This window comes from Siphateles boraxobius, unplaced genomic scaffold, assembly GCF_051911475.1.
Source record: "Siphateles boraxobius isolate OS27281-9 unplaced genomic scaffold, OSU_SipBor_1 130, whole genome shotgun sequence".
Lineage (NCBI taxonomy): Eukaryota > Metazoa > Chordata > Actinopteri > Cypriniformes > Leuciscidae > Siphateles > Siphateles boraxobius.
This window is the reverse complement of record NW_027508734.1, coordinates 33,558,685-33,574,931: the sequence shown is the minus strand read 5'-3', so window position 1 is coordinate 33,574,931 and position 16,247 is coordinate 33,558,685.

Here is a 16,247-nt window from a genome sequence, read left to right as displayed (position 1 = left end):
TCACCGCTTGTTTGTGTATTCTGTACGATATTGTTATTTGAAATATTAATGAAGCAGTCATCTCGTTAATTCAGATTATTAATTCTCATCATAAAACTCACAGCAAATTCAGTCTCGTTCTGATTAGAAATATTAGACACACTTCATGTGAAGTAATTTTTCTTAGGTGATGTTGAATAAAGAGGCTTGTTAACAGTTGTGTTGCCAAAAAGCAATATATGTACATTTGGCTTAGACTACTGTTGTAACAAAGATTCTTATCAAATAAGTAGACTGGTTATGGTTTTCACTTGAGTTCAGCCCAAAACTAACCCCAAACTTCAAATTTCCATTTGCTAAATGTCATCTTGTAGTCCTCAGACGTTGATGACCAACGCTAGTAAACTCGCAGCTGTGCATTTAGCAGTGTGTTTATGGATGGGCCTCTCAGTCCCCGTGTGGTTCTTATTTTCTTTGTAGGAGCTGGACCGCATGACTGCTGGCAGGCTGAAATGTACTGATTTTTTTCTGGAATATGAGAATTGGTTAGCGTGGCGACACAGTCTGTATTTTGGTGAGGCGGAGGAGGAGGTGGAAAGTAATAGACTCCATATGTGTGCCTGCCACGTCACTGCTCATTGATGTTGGCTTTCTCTTGTGCTTTGAGAATAAGGCTCAGTAAGAAAGCCTGGTGTGCTGACATTTTGGGCTACTTTTGTTGTGGTTCAAACAATTCTTCCAACTAATTAGAGGTAATCCTGTCAATCTCTGCCATGAATTTAGCTGAACACCTTGAGCAAAATGTGCTTAAATTATATATTTTTTATGCTTCTTTTCCCTCCATCTACTTTGTTTACAGTTTTTAAATATGGCAGATCAAACAGATCTGAGGATTTAAATTACTGTTGTGACACATTTCACAAATAAACACTTTGTCACATGTTTATTAACCCAGAAAATTCTATCCAGGATTATCTGTCATGCTAGATGACATGACACAGGCATTCTTTCAGGTGCAAAGCAATATATGTTCATTTAGATAAATGTCTAAATATCTCTGTCAGATTATTTCTTGTTTATTTTCTCATGTTTTACATAGACATTGCCTATTGTAAGTAGACACAGTGACAGCATTACACTTTTTTTGTGATTCCAGAAAATAAGAGGGGCTTAGGTAACTTTAAACTTTTCTAACACTTCTGCAGTGTCTCGTTTCCTTCTCGGGGAACAAGGGTTACAGTCGTAACCCGAGACGTTCCCCTTCGAGGGAACTCGCACTGCGTCGTCGTCGTAACGACACTATGGGGAACGTAATACCCACTATGCCACACCGTAATCACGCCCGCCCTGGTGTGAAGCTGGGAGACCAGGCACACTTAGGACGCGAGCACTCTGGCGCCAGGCGTCATGGGGAGTTGCAGACTGTAAAAACGTATGAAGGTGTGCGGGGTGTCCCACCCGGCCGCCTCACAGATCTCCTGAAGCGAGACGCCAGAAAGAGGGCCACCGAGGAGGCCATGCTCCTGGTGGAATGCGCCCTCACTGCCATAGGTGAAGGTAAATTGCGCACCTGATAAGCTGTGGCTATAGCCTGGACAATCCAATTACTTATTGTCTGTTTAGATGCAGGCAGCCCTTTCTTGGGTGAACCAAAGCACACCAACAACTGTTCTGACTTCCTCCACTGAGAAGACTTCTCCAATAAACTCTTAGGGCTCTGACTGGGCAGAGCAGGTGAAGTCTCCCCTCTTCCGCCGTCCCATTAGGTGGAGGATGGAAGGCCTGAAAAACCACTGACCGTGCCGCACTAGACGGCACCTTGGGCACATAGCCGGGCCTAGGATGTAAGATGGCCTTAACACCGCCAGGGGCAAACTCCAGGCAAGTTGGCGTTATAGCCAAGGCCTGGAGATCCCCCACTCTCCTCAGAGAGGTGATGGCAAGGAGAAAGGCCACCTTGAAGGTCAGGTTCTTTGCCTCAGCCGACTCCAGTGGTTCAAAGGGGGCCTCAGCCAACCCTTCAAGAACCACCGCCAGGTCCCAAGTTGGGACTCTGGAGTGAGCCGCAGGCCTCATCCTCCGAGCCCCATGGAGGAAACGTACATACATATGGTGCTTTCCCAAAGGCCCAGCACCTATTAGCGAGTGGAAAGCCGCAATGGCAGCCACATACACCTTAAGTGTGGACGGGTTAAGACCGGCGGAGAAACGATCTTGGAGGAACTCCAGCACTAAAGCTACTGGGCAGTTAACTGGTTCCACCTCACGCTCTCTACACCAAGTGGAAAACACATTCCACTTTAGGCTGTACAGCCTCCTGGTGGAAGGAGCCCTGGAGCTGAGTAGGGTCTCTACAACATCTGCTGACAGGCCAGCCTCTTGGTACCGAGCCCCCTCAGTGGCCAGACCCAGAGGATCCACAGCTCTGGCCGGGGGTGAAATATTGTGCCCCCTGCCTGAGACAGCAGATCCCTCCTCAGAGGGACCTGCCACGGGAGGCCGCCTAGCAGTGCTACAATGTCCGAGAACCATATCCGGGTCGGCCAGCGGGGTACTACTAAAAGTAGGCTGATCCCTTCCCGGCGGACCCGCTCCAAGACTCCCAGGAGCAGAGCGATCGGGGGAATAGCGTACAGACGCAGCATCGGCCATGTCTGTGTCATAGCGTCCAGCCCCAGCGGAGCTGGATACCTGAGAGAGAACCACAGTGGACAGTGGGACGTCTCTCGAGACACGAACAGATCCACTTCCACTGGGCCGAATCTCACACACATGGCCTCCACCACCTCGGGGTGGAGTCGCCACTCCCCGGGCCTCAGCCCCTGCCTCGACAGGACGTCTGCTCCCTGATTTTGGATCCCGGGGACATACATCGCTCTGAGAGATGACAGTTTCCCCTGGGACCACAGAAGGATCTGGTGTGCCGGTCTGCATAGAGGGCTCGAGCTCAGACCCCCCTGATGATTCAGATACGCGACTACAGAAGTGTTGTCCGAGCGTATCAGGACTTGGTGGCTGAAGAGGTCCAGGAAAAAAACTCCTTAGAGCTTTGTTGACCGCCAGCATTTCCAGGCAATTGATGTGCCAGGAAAAATGCCGGGTCTCCCACAGACCTCTCGCAAAGCGGCCGTCCATGACCGCGCCCCAACCAGTGAGAGAGGCATCTGTTGAAACGATTTTCCGGCAACATGATGCTCCTAGCACCGGTCCCTGGGACAGGAACCAAGGTTTCCTCCATATGCCCAGGGAACGAAGGCATCTGCGCGTTACCCTGATCATACGGAACGGATTTCCCCTCGGCGAAAAACCCCTTGGCTCTCAACCACCACTGTAGGGATCTCATATGTAGCAGGCCAAAAGGTATGATGTTGGACGCTGCTGCCATGAGCGCCAGCAGTCTCTGAAACTGCTTCACAGTGAGGTTGTGGCCTAGCTTCACTCTGGAGACCATCGCCAGTATGGACTCCACGTGCGCAGGAGACATCTGTGCCCGCATCGTTGTGGAATCCCATACAACTCCCAGGAACGTAGTCTTCTGGGAGGGCGTCAACACACTCTTTTTTGTGTTGAGTCTCAACCCCAGACTCTGGATGTGGGCGAGGACGGCATCTCGATGCCGAATCGCCAGCTCTCGCGACTGGGCCAGAATCAGCCAGTCGTCGATGTAATTCAGCACCCTGCCGCCCTCGAGCCTCAGGGGTGCTAGAGCTGCATCCACCCACTTGGTGAAGGTGCGAGGGGAGAGAGCTAGGCCGAAGGGAAGAACCCGATATTGGTACGCTTCGCCCCCGAAAGCGAACCTCAGGAACTTCCTGTGAAATGGAAGGATGGATATATGGAAGTATGCGTCCTTCAGATCTAACATGACGAACCAGTCCTCGAACTGGATCTGACTCATGATGCTGGAATTGTGAGCATGTTGAACCTGAACCTCCTCAGAGAACGATTCAAGTGCCTGAGGTCTATTATTGGACGCAACCTCCCATCCTTCTTGGGAACTATGAAGTACCGGCTGTAGAACCCGGACTCCCTGTCTGGCAGAGCAACACATTCTAGGGCCTCCTTGACCAACAGGGATTGAACTTCCTGTTCCATAACCCGAACCTGCTCTGGGCCGACCACAGTCCAGACCACCCCGTTGAACTTTGGGGGAGGGGAGCTGAACTGCGGCCTGTAACCCAGCTCTCAGCGGTCTGGCTGCTCGAGCCTGGCTTCGGGTATCAATCGGGATTCGTTCTCGAACCCCTGAAGCGGATCTCCGGCAGGGTTCGACCGAAAACGATTCTCGATGGGCGGACGCGATTGCTGCCTGGCCGCAAGCCTGTGGGGCAGACAGAGCAGCGTGCGTTCGCTGGAAACCGATGTGTCCCGAAGCGTACTTAACGCCGGGATACAGACATCGACTTCCTGAGGGCTTCCCTGAGGGGAGGCTCTTTCGGTTTCGCTCTCGACACCCTGAAGCGGAGGACCGGCAGGGAATAATCGAAAACCGTTCCCGATGGGCAAACACGAGCAATGCCTGGCTGCAAGCCATTGGGGCGGCAGACAGAGCAGCGTGCGTTCGCTGCTCATCATATTAATTCCTCAGAATTAAATGCAGTCATAAACACTGTATAAGTGAAACACGGTCTGAATGGTAGGCTGAATTAAAATATCTAACTTAATATAATATTTGTTTATAATATTATCAGATAATATTCCATCATTTTAATTTCTTAAAATTAAATGCAGCCATAATACCAGACAATACTGTTTTGTGTTATACGATCTCTAATCTACACGCTGCCTCGGCAGACACGAGATTCGAGTCGTTACAATATATTTGGCTTTCAACCCTCAAGAAGAAAGTCAACAGGTGCGAGGATGAAATATCCGACAGCGCACGGATATACGCGTCGAGATATTTATCAATGAACAGCTGCCAGCACCCTCAGGAGCTGACTGTGAATGCCTCGCACCCAAACAGTATTATTTCACAGATCGCGTGTGTCCCTTTCATTGCAGACCCGTACTCTACGCGCTGCCTCGGCAAACGCGAGATTCGAGTCGTTCACAATATATTTGGTTTTCATCTCTCGAGAAGAAAATCAACGAGCGTGAGGCTGAAACACCCGAAAACGCACGGTTGTGCGCGTCGAGATGTTTCTCAATGAACACAGCCAGTACCCTCAGGAGCTGACTGTTCGTGCCTCGCACACACACAGAATCTTTAATGCAAAGAAGACCTGTAATCCAAGCGCTGCCTCTGCAAGCGCGAGATCCGAGCCACTAGATTCTGTATTTCAATGTACGAACTTTAATCTACGCGCTTCCTCGACAACGCGAGATCAAGTCACAGAATCTTTATTGCAGAGTAGACCCGTAATCAACGCGCTGCCTCGGCAAACGCGAGATCCGAGCCAGTATAGATTCTGTATTGCAATGCAGACCTCTAATCTACGTGCTGCCTGGACAACGCGAGATCCTAGTCACAGAATCTTTATTGCAGAGTAGACCCATAATCAACGCGCTGCCTCGGCAAACGCGAGATCCGAGCCCCTATAGATTCTATATTGCAATGCAGCTTATTTAGGACAATTCTTATGGGACAAACAACACCAAATAGGACAGACAGTTTGACACAGAGCACTTGCTGAAGAGCAAAAAGCTAATGTGTGTGTGTGCCGGCGTCCCTTTATATCTTCCGGTTGTGCCGTCATCTACTATGTCATGACGCAGCACCAATCAGGATTGGACAGATTTCATTCATTCTTCAGATGCGTTGCGCTAAGGGCGTTCCCCATAGTGTCGTCACGACGACGACGCAGTGCGATTTCCCTCGAAGGGGAACAATAGGATAAAGTGAAAAAAGTAATGTCCGCAACACTGCTTTAAACTCACATATTTAATATAAAGGCAGCATTTCAACCCTTCTGGGTCTTCTTCAGGCAAAAGAAGCTCTCTCTCACAGAAACGTGTTGTCAAAGCTTCTCTGATGATTTTATCACTAAAATAGTTTAGTAACTGAAAAGCTCCAAGACATTTCTCACTAGCGGTGTAATAACGGCTCTGTTCTCAGAGCAGATAAACTTACAGTTTCGCTATTAGTTGAGACGCTGCTGCGGAACTGATATTTCCCACTGACACACTACAGCAAATGTAAATAACCAGTTATACTAAAGTAGAATATATATATATATATATATATATATATATATATATATATATATATATATATATATATATTAGGGCTGGGCAAGTTAACGCGTTATTATCGCGTTAACGCATTTATTAATTAATGCCGACAATTTTTTTATTGCATGTTAACGCAGCTTTTTTTATTATTATTTTGAAAGTCCGTTGCTCACTGGCTCTGAATACACATAGGCCTACAGTCAAACCATGATCACAGGAGGGGTGGGATGTTGGTCAGCCAGCAAATAACCCACCCAAACAAGCAGTGGAGAGAGGCAGGTTCTCTCTGGTGAACAGTTAAAGGGTTGCGCTCCGCGAGTGAATGACAGGCGCTCTATGGATAGTACCAATACAACCTATAGATAATAACTATTTAGATTCTGGAAACTCACTAACAGCGAGCCGAGGATCAGTCTCTCTTCTAATGATTTGTGCTGCGCGTCCTTTATAAAAAGTTATAGACAATTCAACTTCGGCAACGAGCGGGCGCGGGTGCGTGCATGAGGCGAGCATGACCGCAACAGTTTCACAGGAACGGTGCTTGTCGCTGCACCTTGTGCTCGACCACTTCACCTCACTCTTGGCTGATTTATACATCTGCGTCGTACTTACGCCGAAGACTATACGCTATAGACTACGCGTTGGTTTTCATTTATATCTCTGCGTCGTTGTCCGCGTTGACGCGCAATTACACATACAGAGGGAGCATGTGAAACCCGGGGAGCGGTTCTAGCAATCACAGCGCTTGCGGTACGCGTAGAATTGATGTTACATTTTTGGAGAGGTGCACGTCAGGGTACGCCAAAGTGTACGCGCGCGATACACAGCTACGGCGTGAGTATAAAGAATAAATTGTTTTTTTACTCTGTTTAATGTAATCTTATGTGGGAAACCATGGAATGACCAAACCTAAGCTACTATAAGTAACGTTGGTCGACTTATATCTGTAGTAGTGATCATGACCACTGACTAGTACATAGACTGTTTCTGCTGCTCCCTGATAAAAGATACCTGTTGATACCTGTTCAGAAAAAAAGAAAAAGAAAACTGGACTTGTTTTAACAAACTAGATAAAAGGTAATGCCCTGGCAGTGGCAAATAGCTTTGTTTAAATATTTGATTTTATTACATTAATGTTTAAGTTGAGATTTGAGATTACTGTGTAAAGGGAATACTGCTGGTATAAAAGCACCTTATTTGTTTAAAGTTATTGCACTTTTGTGTATATAGCAGTACATTTAAATCAAAAGTGCGCAATACACTACTTTAGAAGTCATTATTCAATTTTGCGCATAACAATGTGATTAATCGCGATTAAAAATTTTAACCGTTGCCCAGCACTAATATATTTATATATATATATATATATATATATATATATATATATGATTAGATAATGTTGATGAATGTTTATAAGTAGTAAGAAATTGTTACACTGTATAGCTGAGCAAAAGAAACTCAAAAACATAAAAATAACGTACTTCAAATATTTGAAAGGTATATTCTTTCCTGAATGAATGAATTAATGACTGACTGAAGAAATTATTTATTTATTTATTTAGGACTAGTAGCTTCTGAGCATCTCAGACATTTGCATCATTGGAAAACAGTATCCCCACACACTGCAACCCAGTAGTCTGTTAAATATGTCATGAATAAATGCAGACTTTTTTGTTTGTTGATTCTGAAAGTATGAAAGCTTCTAGTTTCTAATGCAGTACCAAAAAGACTGTAACTTTTCTTTTTCACATGCCAACTTCACTGGCTTAAAGCTACATCAGACATAATTCAAGTGTTTAGATGGAGATGTTGGGGACACAAGATAAACCATTCATGTTGTTATTTGTACAGTATTCAATCAATTACATTTAATAAGTGTAACATAAAATATACATTAATTTAAATGCAAATTATTAAAGTAAATATGGTTCAAGCTTCTGAAGTCTGTTGCAGTGGATCTGTACTCTGCCTGCTGACTTTTCAAGACTTTCCAAAACACTGGATTATTGCTTCTTTGTATACGAGCCATTTCAAATTCCTGATTTTAACAGTTACAGTTTTTCTTGCCAGACTTACATCAGACAGATTGTTTGGAAGAACAAAATGCTTTAAAAATGTGTTATGATTAATTCAATATTGCTTGTAGTTGCTGCTATGATAGATCTTTTCTGTCCATTTTGCTGTTGCCAGTGCTGTTTCTTCTACTAAAGTTTCCATTTTTTCTATACGTTGTATACAATTTTTCTATTCATTATTTGTATCATAGTTAATATTGTAGACAAGGTGTGTTATAGATTCAAGCTGCACAATTTACATAAATACCACTCCATAAAACAGATATAAAACAGCAGAAAGAAATTGATGTTGGTTTGTTTAACATGACCCCGATCTTCAACCAGATGGAACTGGATAAATATTCTGAATGTTCTGATCCAATCTGGCTTCTGACCTACTGTATAATGCTGCCGGAATCATAATCATACACTGTTCGTTCGTTGGCCAGAAGAGAACCGACCCCCCGACTGAGCCTGGCTTCTCCCAAGGTCGTTTTCTCCATTCTGTCACCTGATGGAGTTTTGGTTCCTTGGTACTGTCGCCTGTTTTGTCTTTTTCACTTAGTTGGCAACATTTAATTAAATATTCAACAATATTATTGATCTGCCAGCATTGACACCATTATATAAGAACTGAACTGAGCTAGAGGATGATGTCACGGTTTTATAGTACATGCAATAGTAGCATGCTAATTTAACGCCAAACTCAAATGTTAAAACATTTATTTCATGGTAAAAAGAAAAGAAAATAAGAATATACTTCTAGGACTGTGAAGTTGTCACGTGTTCATGCACACCTATGAAACAACAGTTCTCTGAATCCAATTAGAAGTGGCTGAGAGTTTCTGTGTGCACAATTACTCATCATCCAAACTGATTCCTATCAGTACGGTGGTACTCTTCGTGTGCAGTCCCAGCCTCCTCAGGGTCACTGCTTCAGTGCTTTAAATATGTGATAGTAATCAGTCATTTTCTGCTTCCCATCATGCAGAAGTAGAGCTTGATATAAACAGCTGCAAGTGGCTATGCAACCCCCACATCCAAAACGTTTGAACTCAAAATGCAGAGAGATTCCACTGCTGGTCTATGTTGATTATGTTGTGTTAATTTGATAATTACCCATTTCTGTTTTAGCTGACTGTAGTCCTGTCAGACAAATTTATAGGAAATAGCCAAACTTAAGTTAAATGATCTTCTCAGTCACAGCCTTACGTGACCATGCAGTTCACAGCCATTGTTTTGCAGAGGGACAGTTGAGAAATAATCCCAAAGAACTCACAACAAGTTTACTATAATTGCTACAATAAAAGTGCAATAAAGTAATCACTTTTAAGCACATCTCTGTCAAAGAGGCCGGTGCAGTGGATGAGTTTTAGGCTGAGGTCTCACAGAAGAATAGCTCTTTAACTCTCTTAGCGAGGCCAGGACCTCAGGGCATGACTGACCTGACTTCCTATCAACGGTGGGCTAACACAAGAGGTTTGCAGATTGAATCAGTCCCAGTTTACCCTCCCAGCTGTATACCTGAGCAGCTCTATCTAATAATGGAGGATGCTGGTGCAGAGGAAAACTTACTAGAACATTCATACTCTTCAGTGTACAACACAGAATGATAGATAAGAGATACTGTAGAATTTGTTTTTCTTCTGTCTGGTTTGTTCAGCATGGAGTGAACTTAAAACCCCCTGGAAATGGTCTTTAACTTTAACCATTTCTCACCTGTCTATTCTTAGAGATACATTTCTCTCCTTGAACTGCAGATCTTAATTGACCGTTCGCAAAGACCCGCCCCCTTTAGTTACTGTTGCTTTGTCCGACAAGCCACGCCGCTCTCACTCACATCATGTTCTCACGCAGTGAAAAATACATTGTGGAGCGAAGAGAACACTGACCACGCGCTGACAGACAGGACAGACCAGGTTACTTTTGATATGGTGACAGGTTACTTAATTTATAGCATCAAATAAACATGAATGACCATAAGAAGGAATGTTGTTTTAACCACGGAAAGACGTCAGTACACACCGTTTTTCAAGTTCAAATCCTTCAACGTTAATCTAAACTCTCCTGACTGCTTTGTCGGACAAAAATGGCAGATGTCGGATTATTAATGGTCAGATCGCCTTTCAATCAAACTCCATGTGAAGGGTCAATTGGCTGTATTAGTGTTTTCATTGCATTGGAGGTGGTATATCATACATTCAGAAATCATCGATGTACTTAACACTTAGAGATGGTCAGTATATTGGCACCTTATCAATTATCAGATGATATTAGAGTTTTTTTTTTCTTGTTTTTTTTTCCAGAGGTTTTTTTTTTGTACTGGTTAGTATTAGAGAGATACTAGTATTGCTATATTTTTACAGTATATATAGTGCATATCTTTGTTGTGATCTAATGCTTACTTAAAGTTAATCTTTAAAATCCTAATAATTAAAAAAAAAAAATTTAATCTCTATTTATTTTCTCCACACCATTTCATGGTATACCATTCATTAATATACATTATTTGCTACCATTCAAAGGTTTGAGGTCTTTCAATATATATATATATTTTATATAAGTCTGCTATGCTCACCAAGGCTGCATTTGTTCGATTAAAATTAGTGTAAAAATACTAATATTGTAAAATATTATTAATGAATTATTCCTGTGATGGCAAGGCTGAATTTACCGGTCTTCAGTGTCACGTGATCCTTCAGAAATCATTATAATATGCTGATTTGGAACACAAGAAATATTTCTTATTATCAGTGTTGAAAACAGCTGCTTTGAAGTATTTCTTTAAAAAAAAAAAGGTGGCAAAATTTTAAAAGTGTAACGCAGGGTGAACTCAAGAAACAAAGGGAGAGCTGGATCCACATCCAAAGTAGTTTAATAAGAAAAGAAACAAAACCATAACCGAGAACAGACTGAGACACACCACACGTACATCCATATAGGACAAGACCTGACAAAGAACATAGGAAACACAGGGGATAAAATACACACGGCAAACAAGCTTAACAAGTTAACAAGTCACACCTGGGGAAGACTAATCAACATGAAAAACTAAAAAGAACTACAAAACATGGCACAAGACAGGAAATAACAAAAGGTCCACAAAAAGACAAGGGGAGCAAAAGACAGGAATCATGACAGAAAGGTAGTGTAATGTTTTGATGGGAAGATTCACTTGTAACATTTAAAAATATTTTTTTATTAGTAAATAATTTTGTTAATTGATGAAAATAATTGTATCTTATCAGTATAGTTTAGAATTCTAATATTACTGTGTCCCCACATACCAAAATACTACTTGAATGTAACAAACTCTTGGGAACCAAAGTAAAGTTGAACCTGTACCTTAGCAATAATTGTTGACTTTAAACTGTGTTTTTGGTGGCTTTTTGTACTGTATATTTATGAATCACAGGCATTTCAGTGAGGTTTGATTTAAATGGCATTATGGATGGGATGGTCCTTTTAAAGCATATAAAACAAGTTGTCCTCTAGCACCATGGCAATATAATTTGAGTGTGAGACAGGTTGCTACAGTACAGCAATTAAATTCACGCTGACGTGAAATCATAAAAGTCTAATTGTCATTCAGTAAGCAGCTTGTCATACATTTTGCAGGCAATGGGAAGGTGAGTGTTACCTCGAACAGATTTGAATTTATCACCCTCCACAGGACACCTTCCACCTGCTGAAGAATGTGTAAATCACTGGTAAAACATTTTGGATTCCAGATGTGTCAAGTGCAACATAAAACACATTTTGAAATATGTTTCAAAGCAACAGAAATTGGCTTCAGTCAGAAAGGGGCTTTTTATTGCATACCAAAAAGATGATTATGACTTCCAAGTTGAGGTTTGCATCTGAATTGTAATGCCATGACAAACATATTGTTGCATACAGAGAGACGGTTTGTTGTTGCTATCTCTCTCTTTTTTGTGTTTTTTTTTTTTTTTTTTGCCTAGAGAACTCTGTCCAGGATGTTGTAAATTATAAAAGGTCACCTTAGCAGACAGGTCATGAAAACTATCAGTTTTGCATAACTCCAACTTACAACCTCCATAGACTCTGAAGTGAAGAGGAATGTATTCTGTTTATCACCTTGTACTGTGAGACTAGATGGAGATCAAAGAGAGCAGGCATTAAAAAAAAAATATTTGGTCTATATGGTTTCAGTATTGTACTTTTACTTTCAGTAGACATGGACCTCTGTGATATTTAAACCAAAGCATAAAATACCTGATGAAAAAGCAGGTTCAAAAATGAGCCAGTCCCTGTGTGGAAATGCTATACTAGCGCACATGGTTGTTTTTGAGTATTCCCATCGTTTTACTAGTTAATTTCAAATTATAAAGTAGAGTGGGATTATAATTACGGGACGGCAGTGGTTCAGTGGTTCATGTAGGTTGTCTACAAACCGGAGGGTTGTTGGTTCCATCCCCGGCTCCACCTGACCAAGTGTCGAGGTGTCCATGAGCAAGACGAGCTGGATGGCGCCTTGCATGGCTGACACCGCCATGGGTGAATGTGAGGCAATATGTAAAGCGCTTTGGTGGCCATGGGTCTGTTGAAAGCGATATATAAATGCAGTCCATTTACCAAATGCAGTCCATATAGTAGCGCTCAGGGTTGTTTTGGAGTATTCCCGCCGTAAGTAAGTATTTACTTACTAGTTAATTTCAAATTATAAAGTAGACTGGGATTATAATTTCACCTGTTTTATTAATGTAGGACATGACGTACAATTTGTAATGCAAATAAATATTTAAAAAGAGTATGCCTGCCATATTCTGCTCCCTGTGATTAAGAGACTCAAATGATAGTGATATGCATTTTTAGAGCTGTTTTTTCTTTTCCTTATTTTGTATGGGATATGGCATTGTTTGTAAATTAAAATGTATTCTAAAACTATATAAATCTGTGAATTGCTGATCTATTTGTCTTGCTAAAGATTAGATATCATTTAATAAAGGATGCATTTTGATAGCTCTGGGGTAAACTCTGTTAGATGCTTTGTGGAAAGATGTGCCAGTTGCTAATTGTGATAGTAAACTTTACTTACGATCTGTGTGAAAATGCTTTTTTGTGGATTTTGTTTTTGTTTTTTGTAGTGCTTGTAATAGTACGTAGGACTGAAGGTGTAACAACAGTTTATAGATAATCTTTACCGTCTGAACAATAAAAAAAAAATGTTATATTACAAGTAGGTATGCAAAGGTGATGGAAAGATGCACTCTAACTTTAGTTAGATGAACCCATGTTCAGTTTATTTGAATAATCCAAAGTGAACAAAACGAGAAGATAACTTGAACAAAAATAGACATGGAACATGTTATGAATAGACTAAACATAAACATAAACTTGACTTGACTCACTGACAGCAGAATACACAAACCACAATACTCGACAAGAAAACATGGCAAACATGAGGGCTTAAAGGGATAGTTCAGTCAAAAAAGAAAATTTATGGGACCCCATTGAATTCCATAGTATTTTTATTTATTTATTTATTTTTTCATACTGTATAAGTCAATAGTGCCCATCAACAGTTTGGTTACCCGCATTCTTCAAAATATCATCTTATGTAGCAGAATAAATACCTTCATACAGGTTTATAAACAATTTGAGGATGAGTAAATGACGATCATCCCCAGTGTTGGGTAAGTTACTTTAAAAAAAAAGTAATTAGTTATAGTTATTAGTTACTTCTCACAAAAAATAACTGAGTTAGTAACTGAGTTTCATAATTACAAAAGTAACTAATTACTAGAGAAAGTAACTATTGTTTTTATTTAAGTAACTATTTATAAAATAGTAACTACTTAAATATATATATATATATATATATATATATATATATATATATATATATATATATATATATATTGAACTTGGATACCTCCAATATTAAATATGTTGAATGAATGAAATGGACACTAAATAGAATAAATTATTATTATAAAACCTTTTACCTTAATCTACACTATTTTAATGTTGCTGTGGGACAATGTGAGAGACACCTATTAACTTAAATATTAAAATATTATAATTACTATAGTGGAACTTAGGAATTTAGAATAATTTTAATATTTATTGCACAGACCACAACTTGCAAACAAATACGTCTACAAATAAATTATGCTTCTTAAGAAATGTACCAAAAATAGCAATAAACAATATACATACACATACACTCTTTGTAGTGCAAATTACAATAATAAAACTCACACACCTTTAAAACTGGGAGACATACTGTAGCCTACTTGGAGTATTTTCTTCCTCACAAAAGTAAACAGTTTAACAAAAAGTGTTCACAATATAATATGGAACAATGTACCAACATAAATAATAATAATAAAATATAATATTTAGGGGTTTTAGTTTTATAAAACCTACAGAGAACGTCATCATCAGAGGTTATTTGTGCCAAATTCTAGGCTCACAACCATTCAAACAAAATATGTTTTCTTTGAATGTTCCCTGCAGGTTATTTTTGAGTTTTATTGTATAACCATGTAAATGAATTAAAATGTTGCAGATTATACCAATAGGCTACAGATATTATTCTAATGCTAAATGTGTAAATGTGTGTGATCGGACACACTCGGTCTGTCTCTCGCCATGTCGAGTGCACTCTCGGACACACTCGGCCTCTCTCGCGCACTGTCGAGAGCTCTCACGGTGTTAGCTTCGCTTTTGTCCAGTCTGGCGCCTCTCTCACACACACACACACACACACACACACACACACACACACACACACACACACACACACACACACACACACACACACACACACACACACACACACACACACACACACACACACACACACACACACACACACACACACACACACACACACACACACACACACACACACACACACACACACACACACACACACACACACACACACACACACACACACACACACACACACACACACACACACACACACACACACACACACCAGAGAAAAAAAATAACCAATGAAAATACATAACTGATAACAAGTCAATAAACCTATGAGAACATAATACATTTACTAATACTGCCTTCACTCCATGTTGTAATTTCTGTAAAGAAAGCCCCGTATGCTTTCAAATCACTCTAACAATTTGATGTCACTGATCGGTCTGCACAGTGGCTCTTCAAGTCGAACACACCTTAAATCTGCAGTTGTCAGGTGGTACAAGTCATAGCTCTCAGAAAATGTAAGTGTTAATGTAAGTTATTCAAGCATGTAAAGGCTTTTTACAGTATAGAATTGTTATGGTAATAACAACATGGCATGAACGCATGACAAGATCACATTAGAAGAACATGGAATCACATGACATGAACAAACTTCAAATTAAAAGACATGAAAACCTAAACATGAGACAAACCCCCAAATCAAACGTTACAAGTACACACCCTTAATAACATTTTTCAAATGGGTTAAATGGAAGACGATGCATTTTGATGTGTTCTGTGATTCCTCTAAAAAAGTAACTTCACACAGTCCCCATGCAATCCATTAGCCATTTAGTTTTTAGTTTTTTTCCCCAACAAAAAGAGCCATGACACAGAGTAATTAGTCAGAATCTTCAAAAGAAAGTCTCCTAGTTATCATAGGCATTACCTGTGAAATGATATGGATGCGGAAGAGCAGCGCTGTCTAATTTTCATTTCAGAAAGTCTCCCACACTGTGATGCCATGGCTGACTGTCAAAAACCTCTCTATTAATCTGTCAGTCACACCATTTCACTGGCAGAATTAAGTAAATAGCATCTCATATTTTATGAGAGAGCGTATTTCCAGAACTGCCATTACAAAGACTGTACCAGGTCTCATATGTCCTATTTAGGCATACAAAATGTACAAAAGATGATGTGGACTGTTGAAAAACATCTTGTGATTATAGATATGAAACCTATTTCTGTTGAAATTTTATTTTCTGTTCTCATGTCTTCATGTTAAATTCAGAAATGTATTATCAAAGAACACTAACAAGCTTTAATTGAAGGCTAATTGTCCTGAACCCATCATGGGTGTTA